At 36.3% G+C, this 13,564-nt stretch overlaps 1 long non-coding RNA gene across 1 annotated transcript in view; it reads left to right on the top strand.

The window, feature by feature from the left end:
• Positions 1-9,116, top strand: part of LOC105772251 (uncharacterized) — a 31,760-nt gene extending 22,644 nt beyond the window's left edge. The window contains exon 3 of the long non-coding RNA XR_001126666.2: positions 8,853-9,116. This is a non-coding gene — a long non-coding RNA (uncharacterized LOC105772251). The remainder of the gene's footprint in view (positions 1-8,852) is intronic.
• The last annotated feature ends 4,448 nt before the right edge of the window (positions 9,117-13,564 follow it).

Here is a 13,564-nt window from a genome sequence, read left to right as displayed (position 1 = left end):
ATTTGCACCCAGTGCCTCATCGACTCGTAGTCGAATAACCCTAAACTCTTCCTATCCTATGGCATGCCAACTATATCTGACTTTGCCAAAACACTTAATAGGGTATTCATTTCATATTACATTATCATTTGACATCTCAATTCATAATTATTTTATTATAAATACATTTATCCAACATATATGCCAACAAATGCTCAACAAATGCCAACAATCATTATAAATACATTTTTTGTCGCATTCAGTACTACCTAAAGTGTAGGGATGGGTAGGTTGATTTGATCCCCACAAGAAGTGTAGGGTTAAACAGAGATGGTGTGTAGAGGCTGGTTGGGTAGGACTTTGTTACTGAATACTGCCTGGCTGCTACAAATACTGTAATGAGTTAAGGCCCTACTGCTTATTTGATATTGTACTGAGATGGGCTAAGGCCCAAACTGCTACTAATACTAAAAAAGGGCTTAGGCACAGGATTGCTTTAATTGTGCACTGTGATTTGCAATTGTTTGTTTTCTGTGGGATTACACACTGAGTTTTCGTAAACTCACCCCTTTTGTTTAAATGTGCACAAGTAATCCCTAAATCTAGATGGATCGGTGTGGCAGAGGACTCGGCGGTGACCACGATTTTGGACTTTCATGGTTTTTAACCCATATTTACGATAATTGGTTTTATTTCTATTCTATTTTTATTCCTAAACACACGATAAGATATTAAGATAAGGAATTCAATGGAAATGGTTTTAACACGACAACACGGTTTTCAAACACCCTATCATGTGACATCGCTAGATCCGGCCATAATGTCTGGGACGAGTTTGGGGTGTTACATTTAGTGGTATCAGAGCCATGTTGTAAAACTCAACTATGGATTATTGGTTTTATAAAAATTGGGCTTTCAAAAAATTTATTGATTTCCAGATGATTTAAAATGTTTTTAACTGAGTAAGTGGTACACCGATTCTCCGGAGCCGATCCTATAAGTATTCTGAACAGTGATTTGTTTTAAATTGAAACTGTTATGGATAGTATATTTTGAAACTAATATAGGTAGTAAACTTAACTAAAAACACTTTAGTTAGTGTATACTAAAAATTGTAGAGAAATTAGAAACTGTAGTGAGACTGCGATTTACGAAAACAAATTTTGAATAACCGATATTGTTTTACATAAAACATTTTTTAATAAACACTGGAATTGTAACTGATTCATAAAACTTATAATACCAGATAAACTTGATTAAATATGAGTACACGAAGTGTCCGCGGACGGGGTACTAGAGGCCTAGGTAAAGGCCGTAGAGGGGCTCGAGCTGAGTTCTCGTTATCAGGCAACCTGCCAAATTTGGATAAGAGTGAGACGCCAATGTCACCCGCTACTGAGACTGGGTCTCAAAATCACATGGCTAGGGACGATGCATTGTCCCATGCTATGCTAAGGATTTTAGAGAAGGTCGTTGGGCCCAATATTAGATTTGGGGGTTGAAGGTCGGTTACGGAATGACTCCGGTCCAATAGAGTTGTGCTCTTCAGGGGTGTCACTAGGGTCGCCCCTAATGTGGCCGAGTACTGAATTGAGGCCATGGAGAGGATCATGGATAATCTAGATTGCACCTCTAAGCAAAAATTAAAAGGATGTTCCAGACGTCTTTCTTGAGGAGCTACCGGGTTTACCTCTGAATTGTGAAGTGGAGTTTGGGATAGAGCTCCTTCCTGGTATAGCTCTAGTGTCTATCGCCCCCTATCGAATGGCACCGAAGGAGCTTACGGAGCTTAAGGCTCAGATTTAGGAGTTATTGGATCGTGGGTTCATCCGCCCTAGTATGTCTCCGTAGGGAGCACCGGTACTGTTTGTAAAGAAAAAGGATAGATCCATGCGGATGTGCATCGACTACCAACAACTGAACAAGATGGCCATTAAGAACAGGTACCCCCTACCAAGGATAAGTGATCTGTTTAACCAGTATCAAGGAGCTTTGGTTTTCTCCAAGATTGACCTCCGATCTGGATATCATCAATTAAGGTTTAAGGAGGCTGATGCTCATAAGAGGCTGTTTAGGACTCGTTATGGTCACTACGAGTTCCTAGTGATGCCATTCGAACTGACTAATGTACCGAAAGGTTTCATGGATTTAATGAATCGAGTGTTCCAGCCTTATCTGGATCGGTTTGTAGTGGTATTAATCGACGATATACTGGTTTACTCGAGGACTGAGAATGAGCATGATGAGCACCTCCAAGTCGTTCTTCAGACTTTGAGGGAAAAATAACTCTATGCTAAGTTTAGAAGTGCGAGTTCTAGCTACGTGAGAAGACATTTCTTGGTCATGTAGTTTCGACTGAGGGGATTCAAGTTTATCCTCTAAAGATTAAGGCTGTGTTGGAGTGGAAGTAGCCTAGGAACGTGTTTGAGATCCGTAGTTTTCCAGGACTGACGGGATATTATCGATGATTTGTAGAGGGTTTTTATTAATTGCAGCACCCTTAACTAAGTTGCTACGTAATGGTGTGTCATTTAACTAGACTGATGCGTAGCAAGAGAGCTTTGAGAAGCTCAAGACTGTACTAACTGAGGCCCTTATTCTGATACAGCCAAAATTTGGAAATGAGTTCACTATTTATAGTGATGCATCATATGTCGGTTTGGGATGTGTGTTGATGTAGGATTGTAAGGTGGTAGCCTATGCGTCTCATCAGCTTAAGACCCATGAGGCGAATTATCTGACGCATGGCTTGGAGTTGGTCACTGTGGTATTCACACTAAAAATCTGGAGGCATTATTTGTATGGTGAGAAGTGTATCATCTACAGTGATCATAAGAGCCTCAAGTATCTTCTCACTTGGAAGGAAACTAATCTTAGGCAGCGCAGATGGATTGAGCTACTTAAAACCTATGACTGCACCATTGGGTACCACTCTGGTAAGGCCAATATGGTGGCTGATGCAATAAGCCATAGGACTATGACTGAGTTAAGGGCGATATTTGCTCACTTAAGTTTATTCGATGATGGTAGTTTATTAGTCGAGCTTCAGGTTAAGCCGTCATGGATTGAGCAGATTAAAGGTAAGAAGTTGGAGGATGAGTCGTTGGGTCTTTGATTCCGGTAGATTGAGGGTGGTAGTACTACAGATTTTGGACTGAACAGTGATGGGGTACTCTGTTTCTGTGGGAGAATCTGTGTTCCAAATGATACTAATTTGAGACAGGCCATACTGAAAGAGGCGTATATTAGCCCTTATGCTATGCATCCTGACAGAAATAAGATGTACCGAGACCTCCGTGAGTTATATTGGTGGCTAGGGTTGAAACATGAGGTTACTAATTTTGTGGGCAGATGTCTGAATTGCCAGCAGGTTAAGGCTAAGCATCAGTTACCTTCGGGTTTGCTGCAGGTGGTTAATTGGTTGCTTGTGACACCCACTAAGAAGGATTTAGTATGAGTCATCATGGATTGATTGACGAAGTCCGCCCATTTCATACCGGTTCGTACTGATTATTCTTTGCAGAAGTTGGCAAAGCTTTATAATTCTGAAATAGTGAGAGTACATGGAGTACCGATTTCAATCACCTCTGATAGGGATCCTCGTTTCGCGTCTCGATTTTAGAGGAATATGAGGCTTTGGGTTCAAAGTTGGACTTTAGTACTACATTCCATCCTCAGACCGATGGTCAGTCTAAGAGGGTGATTCAGATACTGGAAGACATGTTAAGGCGCTACCGCTCTGATCCTACTCATATTGTCCCTGTTGAAGAGATCGAGGTTAGGCCAGATTTGACCTTTGAGGAAGAGCCAGTTCAGATTCTAGATTGAGATGTTAAGGTTTTGGGAAGGAAATCCATTCCACTGGTAAAGGTTCTATAGCGTACTCATAGCACTGAGGAGGCCATATGGGAGCCTGAGGATGCAATGTGTCAGCAATGTCCTCATCTGTTCTGACAGGGTAAATTTCGAGGATGAAATTTTCTTTATGGGGGTAGAATTGTAATGCCCAAAATTTTAATTTTTCGTATTGTGAATGTGTTACACAAAATATATGTTTGCTTTAGTGGTTATGTGCTCTGGGTGTGTTTGGGAGGTCCTAAGTTCAAGGTAGGACTTGGGCAAATTTTGATATTTTTATGAATAAGATATATCTTTGGTCAGTAAGCTTTTAAGTAAAAGTTGACAAATAATTAATAGAATGGGCCTACTGGTTTGATGGGTAAGTGAAGTGTTGGTGTGAAGGAGGTCCTGTGATCGAATCTTGGCATGGGCATTATTTTTGCTCTTGCGTCCGGGAGAGCTTGATATGGACTAAAAATCTAAGTAGTGGATTTAGTGGGGAGTTTGATAGAGAGAAATAAGGGATTGGGTGATTATTAAATATTCTATTCATTTTTTCCTTTTTTTTTAATTTCCCTAAAATCCCTCCACCCTTTTGCCATTTTTCTCTTCATTGCTGCCGAATTTTTGCTCTCTTTCACCCTTCATCTTCTTGATTTTTCTTTTCCCACTCTGCCTCGTGTTGCTCCATGTTTGTCTGCGATCGTTCGGGGAGGATTAAAGGGCTCGTAATCACCAATCAGAGTCTTAGTTTGTATCAGAATTACTGTTAATTGGTTGAAGGCTTTGGAGTGCTTGGGGACTATTTTATCATCAAATGAAACCAAGTGTGTACCTGAAATGTAGAAAATGGGATTCAGCGAAAAGCTGAAATTGCTTGTTGTTTGGACAGCAGCAGTAGGCTAAATTTGAAAAATCACCATAAATTGTGGAAATCTAATTAGAGGTTGAAAAAAATATGGAATTAAATCTTATTGAGTCTAGTTTCTCATAGAAGTAATGGAATTGTAAATCGTGAGATATAATAAGTTTTGTGAGACAATGTTAGAATGAATTCGGGTTCCCCTGTTCTGGCTTTGGAAAATAATCAAAAATTGGAGAAAAATAATTAGGGGTTAAAATTTATATGTTTAAATTATTAATGAGTCTATTTTGAATAGAAACAAATGGTAACAGCATCCAAATTTTGTACTACGAGATAATGAATTTTTAGCAAAGAAAGGCCGAAGCTGTCAGACAGCAGAAAAGGGGTAAGATTAAAGATTTTACTGTACTTATTGACTGAACCAAAAATTCTGGAAATTTTATGGTAGAAATTTATTTGAGTCTTGTTTCAAAGACATCAAGCAGACCTTAATTTGGAATTCTGTACCTCAAGATATAAATAATTTTGTAATAGTGACTCAAGTAGACAGCTTTGAAGGAACATATAAGTAAATAGTGAAAACATATACGAATATTTAACTAGCACGAGTTACATTAAAAATGGACAACACGGCCAAGGCCAATTTGGGCTTAGTGGGCCACATGGGTGTGTAGGCCCACACAGGCAGACCACATGGGTGTGTGAGCCCATTTTCACTAAATTGATTGCTAAGGTGGCACGGGTCACCCAAGTCGATTGTGAACCTACTGTAGGGTCAGTAAGCATCACTTAGACCCTTAATTGTACGAACTGACTGTTTGATTTATATATGTGTTGAGCATGACGATAGTATGCTTGTATACTAAACTGGTTATATGTACTGATGTCTTGAGATAGCATGTCATGACTTGTATGTTGCATTGCATGTGGTTGGGTTCATTATATTTGGAGGAAGTGTACTGAAAGGCCCTTAAGCCTAACATGCTGGTAGCTCAGTTGCAAATTACTATTTTTTGTCGCATTCGGTACTACCTAAAGTATAGGGATGGGTAGGTTGATTTGATCCCCACAAGAAGTGTAGGGTTGGACGGAGATGGTGTGTAGAGGCTGGTTTGGTAGGACTTTGTTACTGAATACTGCATGACTACTATTGATACTGTAATAGGCTAAGGCCCTACTGCATATTTGATACTGTACTGAGATGGGCTAAGGCCCAAACTGCTACTGATACTGAAAAATGGCTTAGGCCTAGGACTGCTTTAACTGTGCACTGTGATTTGCTATTGTTTGTTTTTTGTGGGATTACACACTGAGTTTTCGTAAACTCACCACTTTTGTTTAAATGTGCACAAGTAATCCCTAAATCTAGATGGATCGGCGCGGCAGAGGACTCGGCGATGACCACGATTTTGGACTTTCATGGTTTTTAACCCATATTTACGATAATTTGTTTGATTTCTATTCTTTTTTTTACTGGCTAAGTTTTTGGGTTGTAATTGGACTTTCGAAATTTGGTTTTGGGTTTTAATTATCTTTACCTTATGGATTACAACTGGTAGTAGTAGGAAACTTCGGTTTTCAAAAGAAATAAATTATTTTTCCTAAACACACGATTGTTTAATCTGTTTTAAAAGCTTCTGCAAACGAATAACATTTTGAAACTATCGATTAAATGAGCAACATAATTTTTGAACTAATAAGATATTAAGATAAGAAATTAAATGGAAATGGTTTTAACGCGACAACACGGTTTTCAAACACCCTATCATGTGACATCGCTAAATCCGGCCATAACGTCTAGGCCAAGTTTGCGATGTTACACAACCTATGCATTATGACCATCAATGATTCTAAGGTAACTTCTAACTTATCTACTTCAAATTATTATTCTTTTGATGAGTTGCAAGATTACTATGATGAATTAGGCTTGGAGTTTGAATTAATGGTTTCAAAATATAGGAAATTATTTCAAAACTAAAAGTTGAAAATAATTCTCTCTTCAAAGTCAATCATGAACTTGAAAGTAAAATAAATGATATGCAAGTTATTATAAATGATTTTGAGAAAAAGAATTGTAACTTGCATAATTTACTTTTTAAAGTTCATGATAGGCATCAAAAGCAACTTAAGGTGCTTAAGATTGAAAAATCTCACTCTAACAAAGTTTTTGAAAAAGGAGAAAGTTCAAAACAAAACTTTGTTAAAACAAGCTTTAATTTATATAAACAGAGAGGTCCTCCAAGTTTTTACAATGGAAAATTTTTTAGAAATATATGGGTCTCTAAAGGACTCATAACTACCAAAGATAATGATATTCTTTCTAAATGGATACCTAAAGGGACTAGAATATTAAAATCTAATGCTTATGGGCCCAAAAGAAATTGTACCAAAAACAAAAATTTAATTCTATGTTTGTAGGAAAAGGTGCATTACTTCAAGGAGAACATCACTAATGCAAATTCTATGTGATTGTACCTTAATGTTTACTTGGTATGTTAGTTCCTTCTTCCTTATTTTTAATATCTATCTCGGTCTAACCACTTTTTTTTCTTTCAAGTTTTATTTGATTATTTTTATATAAGAAAAAGAAGGAGAAGAGAAAGGTAAATTTAATAGTTGATTGATTATGATTAATTGATTTTATGCCAAATTTAGTGACCATGTTTTCATAGTAAACTGAATGTCAAATTTGATCTTATGTCAATTTTTTAAGCCTTAAATTGAAAATGACTTTTATATAAGGGTAATCTATTCAAAATAAATTTAAAAATGTTTTGTTATATCAAAAGGAGAGATTGTTAAACCAACTTTATTTGATAATATGTTTTGATATAATAAATTAAATGTTTTGGAATAAAAGTTAAAGTTGAACAAAATTGGCAAAATGATAAAATCAAGTTAAAATGGTTTCAATTGAGTTAAACATTTTCAATCAAGTTAAAACTATTTTAAAACAAGTTAGTATTGCTCTAGGTAAAAAAGTATTGATACTTTTTGGCCAAGTATCGATACTTTTCAAAATATCAATACCCATTCTAAAATCGATACCAAATTGACATTCTATGTAACACCTTTAACCCGACCCGAATCTCTGAATCCAGATATTAGATGTTACAACATACAAATACTTTGCATAAACTTTAAACAATTTGCATATAATTCTTTTTCCACACAATTTGTATTATTTTTTTACTATTCCTCTATATATAAAGAATATCAAATAATTACAACAACGTTACAACACATCAATTTGCTAAAAACAGGCTCTCTTGGCATAGAGAACTATACATCGTACTTCTAAGATATTTTCTGATGCATAGTATCCCAGCTCGTTGTTTCCTTGGTGCAATCCTAGCTTGGTCTCTCCTAACGAACTCATATATACAACCACACCTGAAACATGGACCAAACGCTTATAATTTCGCATGCACTTAGTGAGTTTTAATACAAAATACCTTGGAACCTTTGTTATTGAATTCTTCATCCTGAAGATTTTGGATTACTATTCTATCTTTAGCTAATACATTCATAATATCGGATATATATAGTTATACGCCAAGTATCGTACTTAACGTATCATCTCTCACTTCATTACTTAGCTAACTCCAGACCTTACTAGATGATTTCTACCTTTCTTTTCTCTTAGGCAAAAAAGGTACTTCTCAGAAGAATATCTATACAGAACCCACTTTCAATTATACACTTTATATTTTCCCCAGAATTGTTACTCATAGATACTATTTCTTGCCGGATACATACTAATTGATCTAGCATCTGGTGAAATCACATATTGAGTTGGATAACTATCAGACTACCAATCAACTCATACCTTGATTCTCTCTCTCACGTCCCAACCCCTTTTTGTTTCCATTTCTTTCCCAAATTTCTTTCTGGAGAATTTTTTATGCTAAGTTTTCTCTGACACCATTTTTCATTTTTCTTTCTTTTTTTTCAATTCTGTCTTATGCTTCTTTCCATTTTATTCCTATTTTCTATTTTGGTTCCATCGTGTTGCGCTGACAAACGGTCGATCTACTCCAAGTAACTGTTGGTATCAATTTTTTTATAAATATGGTGTGTTGTTATTTTTCAATATGGAGTTAGGGGTTTATGTTCATGGTTTAAGTTAAAATTGGTTTTTATGAATATCATTTTTGGTTTCCAATAGGAGATGAAAGTGGTGCGTATGATGTCTCATCGACGACTTAGGAACTGCTTTAGGCTACCGCTTTGCAAGGGTAAGTGATTAATGTTTCTGGATTAAGGGCTGTTTAGTTTGGTTAAGATTTAGTATGGCGGTTGTATTTGATTTATGACTTGTTTTTAAGTGTATGATTGATAATTTTCACTTACTGGGATGTTGATTTAGGTATTAGGATTCCCGTGGTTGAGTTTGCTTCAGAAACTAATCAGGTGTAATGAAAAATCTGAAAAACAGTGAACGATGTAAAGCCGAAAAGCATTTTATCAACGTCACACAATCGTGTGGTAGATCTTGTGAGTCACACGGCCATATGGCAGGTCACACTACCGTGTGGTTGATCGTGTGGGTCACACGACCGTGTGGCAACTCGTGTAGGTCACACGGCTATGTGGCAGGTCGTATGGCAGCCCTTGTGGGTCACACGGGCATGTGTGAGGTCGTGCGTCAAGCCGTATGGACCACACGATCGTGTGGACATTTTTTTTTAAATTTCCACTTAGGCCTGTTTGACTCCAAAATTTGTAATTAGACCTCCCATGATATCTGTGGATATGTGTTTGTATGTGATATAGGTTAGGTAAGTGAAAAATACATGTATTTTCTGTGTTTAGATAACTCTGAAAGCATGATTACGTATGGAAAGCATGCATGACAACTATTTATAGGATATATGTTAATTTATTTATGCATGTGCATTGGGGCGGGTGTTATGTGATGGAGAAAGTGTATTCTGGCAGTATTATTGTCATTTTAGCGGTTAAACCGCAATAAATGTCTCGTAGCTCAGTTGCACCTTATATGAGTGACATACCACCACGACCCAGTATGATTGGATGGATGGACTCTTGTAGTCTTAATTGGTGTGATTGGTTGGACCAAGTTAGTGTAGTAGATGTGGGTAGGATCTGTGACTGCTTCTGTATCGGAATCTGTGTCTGTATCGACATCTAAATTTGAATATGCCTCTGTATCTTATTATGAAAATCCATTTGATTTTGATATGAGAATATGTTTGAATCTATATTTAAAAATGTATCTATTTCTTTATGTGTATCTGATTTGTTGCTTAGGATGTGTTTCACACTGAGCTCGTAAGCTCACTCTTTGTTTGTTTTCCACTCAGGTAACCAACAAGTTTAGGATTAGACAGTGTTCAGGAGCTCGGATTAGTTTCTCACTTAAGATGGCTTGAATCATTTTTAAATAAGTTTTCTGGACTTCTGATTTTGGACTAAGGTTTTAGGTTTGGATTTGGTTTTGGTTTTGGTTTTGGTTTTGGGTTTTGTTATGCTTTATATTTTTTGCATGTTTTATGTTAAGTTCATGGAAGGCTTGCTTATTAAAATTAACCAAATATGGGTTTTCCGCTACAAAATTTGAAATAAGTTTTACATAAGTTAACATTGAAAGTTTCAGATTATGCACAACCGATAAATATATATACATTTTCTCTAATCTAAATCACGATTTTCAAATTCGCTACTCTGAAATTTTCATCTGCAAATATAGATATCAAAGTAAGAGTTTTTCTATAAAATAAATAAATTATGTGTGTGATTCCATAATGAAATTGTAAGTGTTTCGATGTAAATAATATTTTCAAAATTTGTGATTTCTAAAGCTAGATTTAAATTTCTGAGTTTTAAAACAAACTAATGTAATTTCTCTAGATTCAACCATAACGTCTATGCCAGTTTGGGGTGTTACATTTAGTGGTATCAGAGCTAGGTTGTAAAACTCAGGCTATGATTTTTGGATTTAAAAAAATTTATGCATAATTTGTTTGTGAAATTTCTAATTTTTAAGAAAATTTTTTAAATTTGATGTCGATGCATTTGTACAAAAATTTACTAAGAATCTAGAAATGTGAATCCAAGTCTCCAATGTCTATCCAAGTAAGTATGTGTACTTGAGTTATATTTTCTTTAGTATTTTAGTAAAATTGTTAGATTTAGAGACTATAAAACACTCTTTACTATAAATTAGTTAAATCTGTTAAACTTTAGACTTAGGATCTAAAGAAAACCTAAGCTAAACTTTAGAATTTTAAATTGCAGTTAAGTAAAATGAGTTTACGCGGTATCTATAGTCATGGTGTGCGAGGATGTGGTGGACGTTGTTAAGCGGCTCATGCCAATTTCTCTTATCCGGGCAGTGTGCCCAATTTTGAAATTATCAAGTTAGCTAAGACACTCGAATATAAGGGTGGTAATCAAGAAGTTGGGGATGTTGTTGTGTTCCAGGTTATGCTTAGAGATCTACAAAGGGTCGTTGGGGTCCAATCTGGATTTGTGGGTCAAGGGTCAATGACCGAGCAGCTCTGCTTGAATGAGTTCAAGAAATAAGAAGAGAGTAATCACTTGAAGAGTGAGGAAAAGGAAAGGGACAAGGTATGGAATAAAAAGAGTTTTGGTCTCGATGATTTGAATCTGCGATCTAGGAAACAAGTCAGAACAGTTAGGCCTCAGCGGGTTGAGGCAGTTGTGAGTGTAGGATTAGATTTTGATTTGTGCTTACTGTGATAGGTGTCATTTAGGTGAATTTTGGAGGAAACAGAGCATGTTTTAGATGTGGGTCAATTTAGCATCATGTTAGGGATTGTTCTTGACATTTTCTTAGTCGGATGCAAGCTTCGGCTCAGAGAGGGAATCGAAGGCTAGTTTGTGCAATTAGACGTCGAGAGGGTCAATCTGCATCTTGTAGCGGTACAAGTACTTTTGCAATCTATTCCGAATGTACCTTGCGTTGATAAGTATTGGTTGTGTCAAAGTGCATGTTTTCAATGGTGTATTTAAGAATCTGGGGCAAAGGGATCGTTAGTGATATTTTCTTTGTAAAAAGTTTCTTGAGACTATTCAAGGTAGTGAATAGAAAGTTCGTTAGAAATATTGACTGGATTCGGAGTGAAATATTATTTGGATTGTGTCACATCCCACTTTTCTATTAATTATACAAGAGTGATAATGTCATCTCCTATGTTTTAAATTAATTGCGCAATAATAAAAGTAAGGAAGTGTTGTGGCTTAGTGGTAGGAAGCTTCTTAACCATCCTAGAGGTCCCTAGTTTGAATCCCCTTGTTCCCTTCTTTTATTTTTCTATTTTTGGCACAATTCTTATGTGCACAATAGATGCCAACCGTCCACCCCCTTGTTGCCTTATGTGGAGGATTCTTTTCCTCCTTTAGCAAGTCAAACTTGCCATAAGTTGTGAGACACATCCCCCTTTTTTCTCCTTTGTTCCCTCTCCTTCTTTACACTAATTTCATTTCAAAACAAAGTTGTTGACCACCCCAAAAGCCTTTAAAACCGTCCACCACCCTCATTTCCTCTAATTTTCTCTTTTCTTCTCTTTTCCTCCACCATTTTCTCTCTTTTTTGGCAACCACCACCATTTCTCTTCATCTTTGCTTCTATTCCTCCACCGTGAGCCTTAGTTGCACCACTACATCACCACTGTGCACACCCTTATTCTCTCCTTCTACTCCTCCGATCACCACCCTTTGCCGTTGTCACCGGACCGCTACCATTTCTACTGTCGCCAACGCTGATTGCCACTAAGATTTGGGTTTTTCTCCACTTTTCCTATGTTTTTCGATTTCTTTCACCTTTTTCTTTCAATTGACTCATTCTTTAATTTTTTCACTCCTCTTATTTACAAATCTCACCGATCACATGATCCCTTGTAGATCGTTAAACCTTCGAACTTTTCTCTAGGATTCATCTTTGACTTCATTGTACTATTTAGTAGTGTAAGTTATGCAAAGTGATGGAATCATCATCTTTCCTTATTTTTCCCTCCTTCTCAAATAATGACTCAAATATAATTACTTTCTTGAGATTAACTTTCAATCTCCATGTGTTATGAAGAATCGAACAACAACCTTCTAGGAAACCAATAGTGTGGCATCGTGAGAGTAACAGATCTAAGCATTCGAATTAAGGGAAAGTATTGGTGAGATTTCTTTCATTAGATCTAATATTAAAGTACTTGTTTTTCATTAGATCGTGAATAAAAATATATATTTGTGTGATTAGATTTCCGATTGGGACTAGATCCAAGCGGGACCTCTACGAAGGGAGCGTACAGTTTAGATCTACAATAAGGTGTGGGATCTTTAACTTATGTCCCGTGATGAGTGTTTACTTTTATTATATTAGTATGTTAATAAATTTTTGTGCACGGGTATGCTACATACTCATAAAGAGGGTTGAAAACCCCATCGATGAGAAACCCAAGTAAGTGACCCTATCTGTTGTTCTTGAAAAAGTATATTGTGTGATGTGATGATATTATGTGATTGTGGTGCTTGTGAAAATTACATCTATGTGATATTGATATATGTGTAGATCTTATTCTCATGACATATGATGTATGGCTTGTGTGTTATCATTATGATTCCATTATGCAAATATGAAAATATGAATATGATTATGTGATATATAATCCTATGGGTAAAGCATGTTTACAACATGTTAACATGAATTGATTAAAATGAGAAAATGGTCATATCATATGCATCTGGCAAGACTTGTGAAAGGAGGAAGATATGTGGCAGTTTATCTGCAATTATGTGGCAGTTTATCTGCAATTATGTGGTGGCTTGTCCATAATATGCTATGTGGCTGTTTTCGACATTTATATGGTGACTTGCCCACAATATGCTACGTGGTCATTT

The sequence above is a fragment of the Gossypium raimondii genome, chromosome 6 (genome assembly GCF_025698545.1).
Source record: "Gossypium raimondii isolate GPD5lz chromosome 6, ASM2569854v1, whole genome shotgun sequence".
In the NCBI taxonomy this organism is placed as follows: domain Eukaryota; kingdom Viridiplantae; phylum Streptophyta; class Magnoliopsida; order Malvales; family Malvaceae; genus Gossypium; species Gossypium raimondii.
Note: the sequence above shows the minus strand (reverse complement) of the source record. Positions and strands in the feature narration are given on the sequence as shown.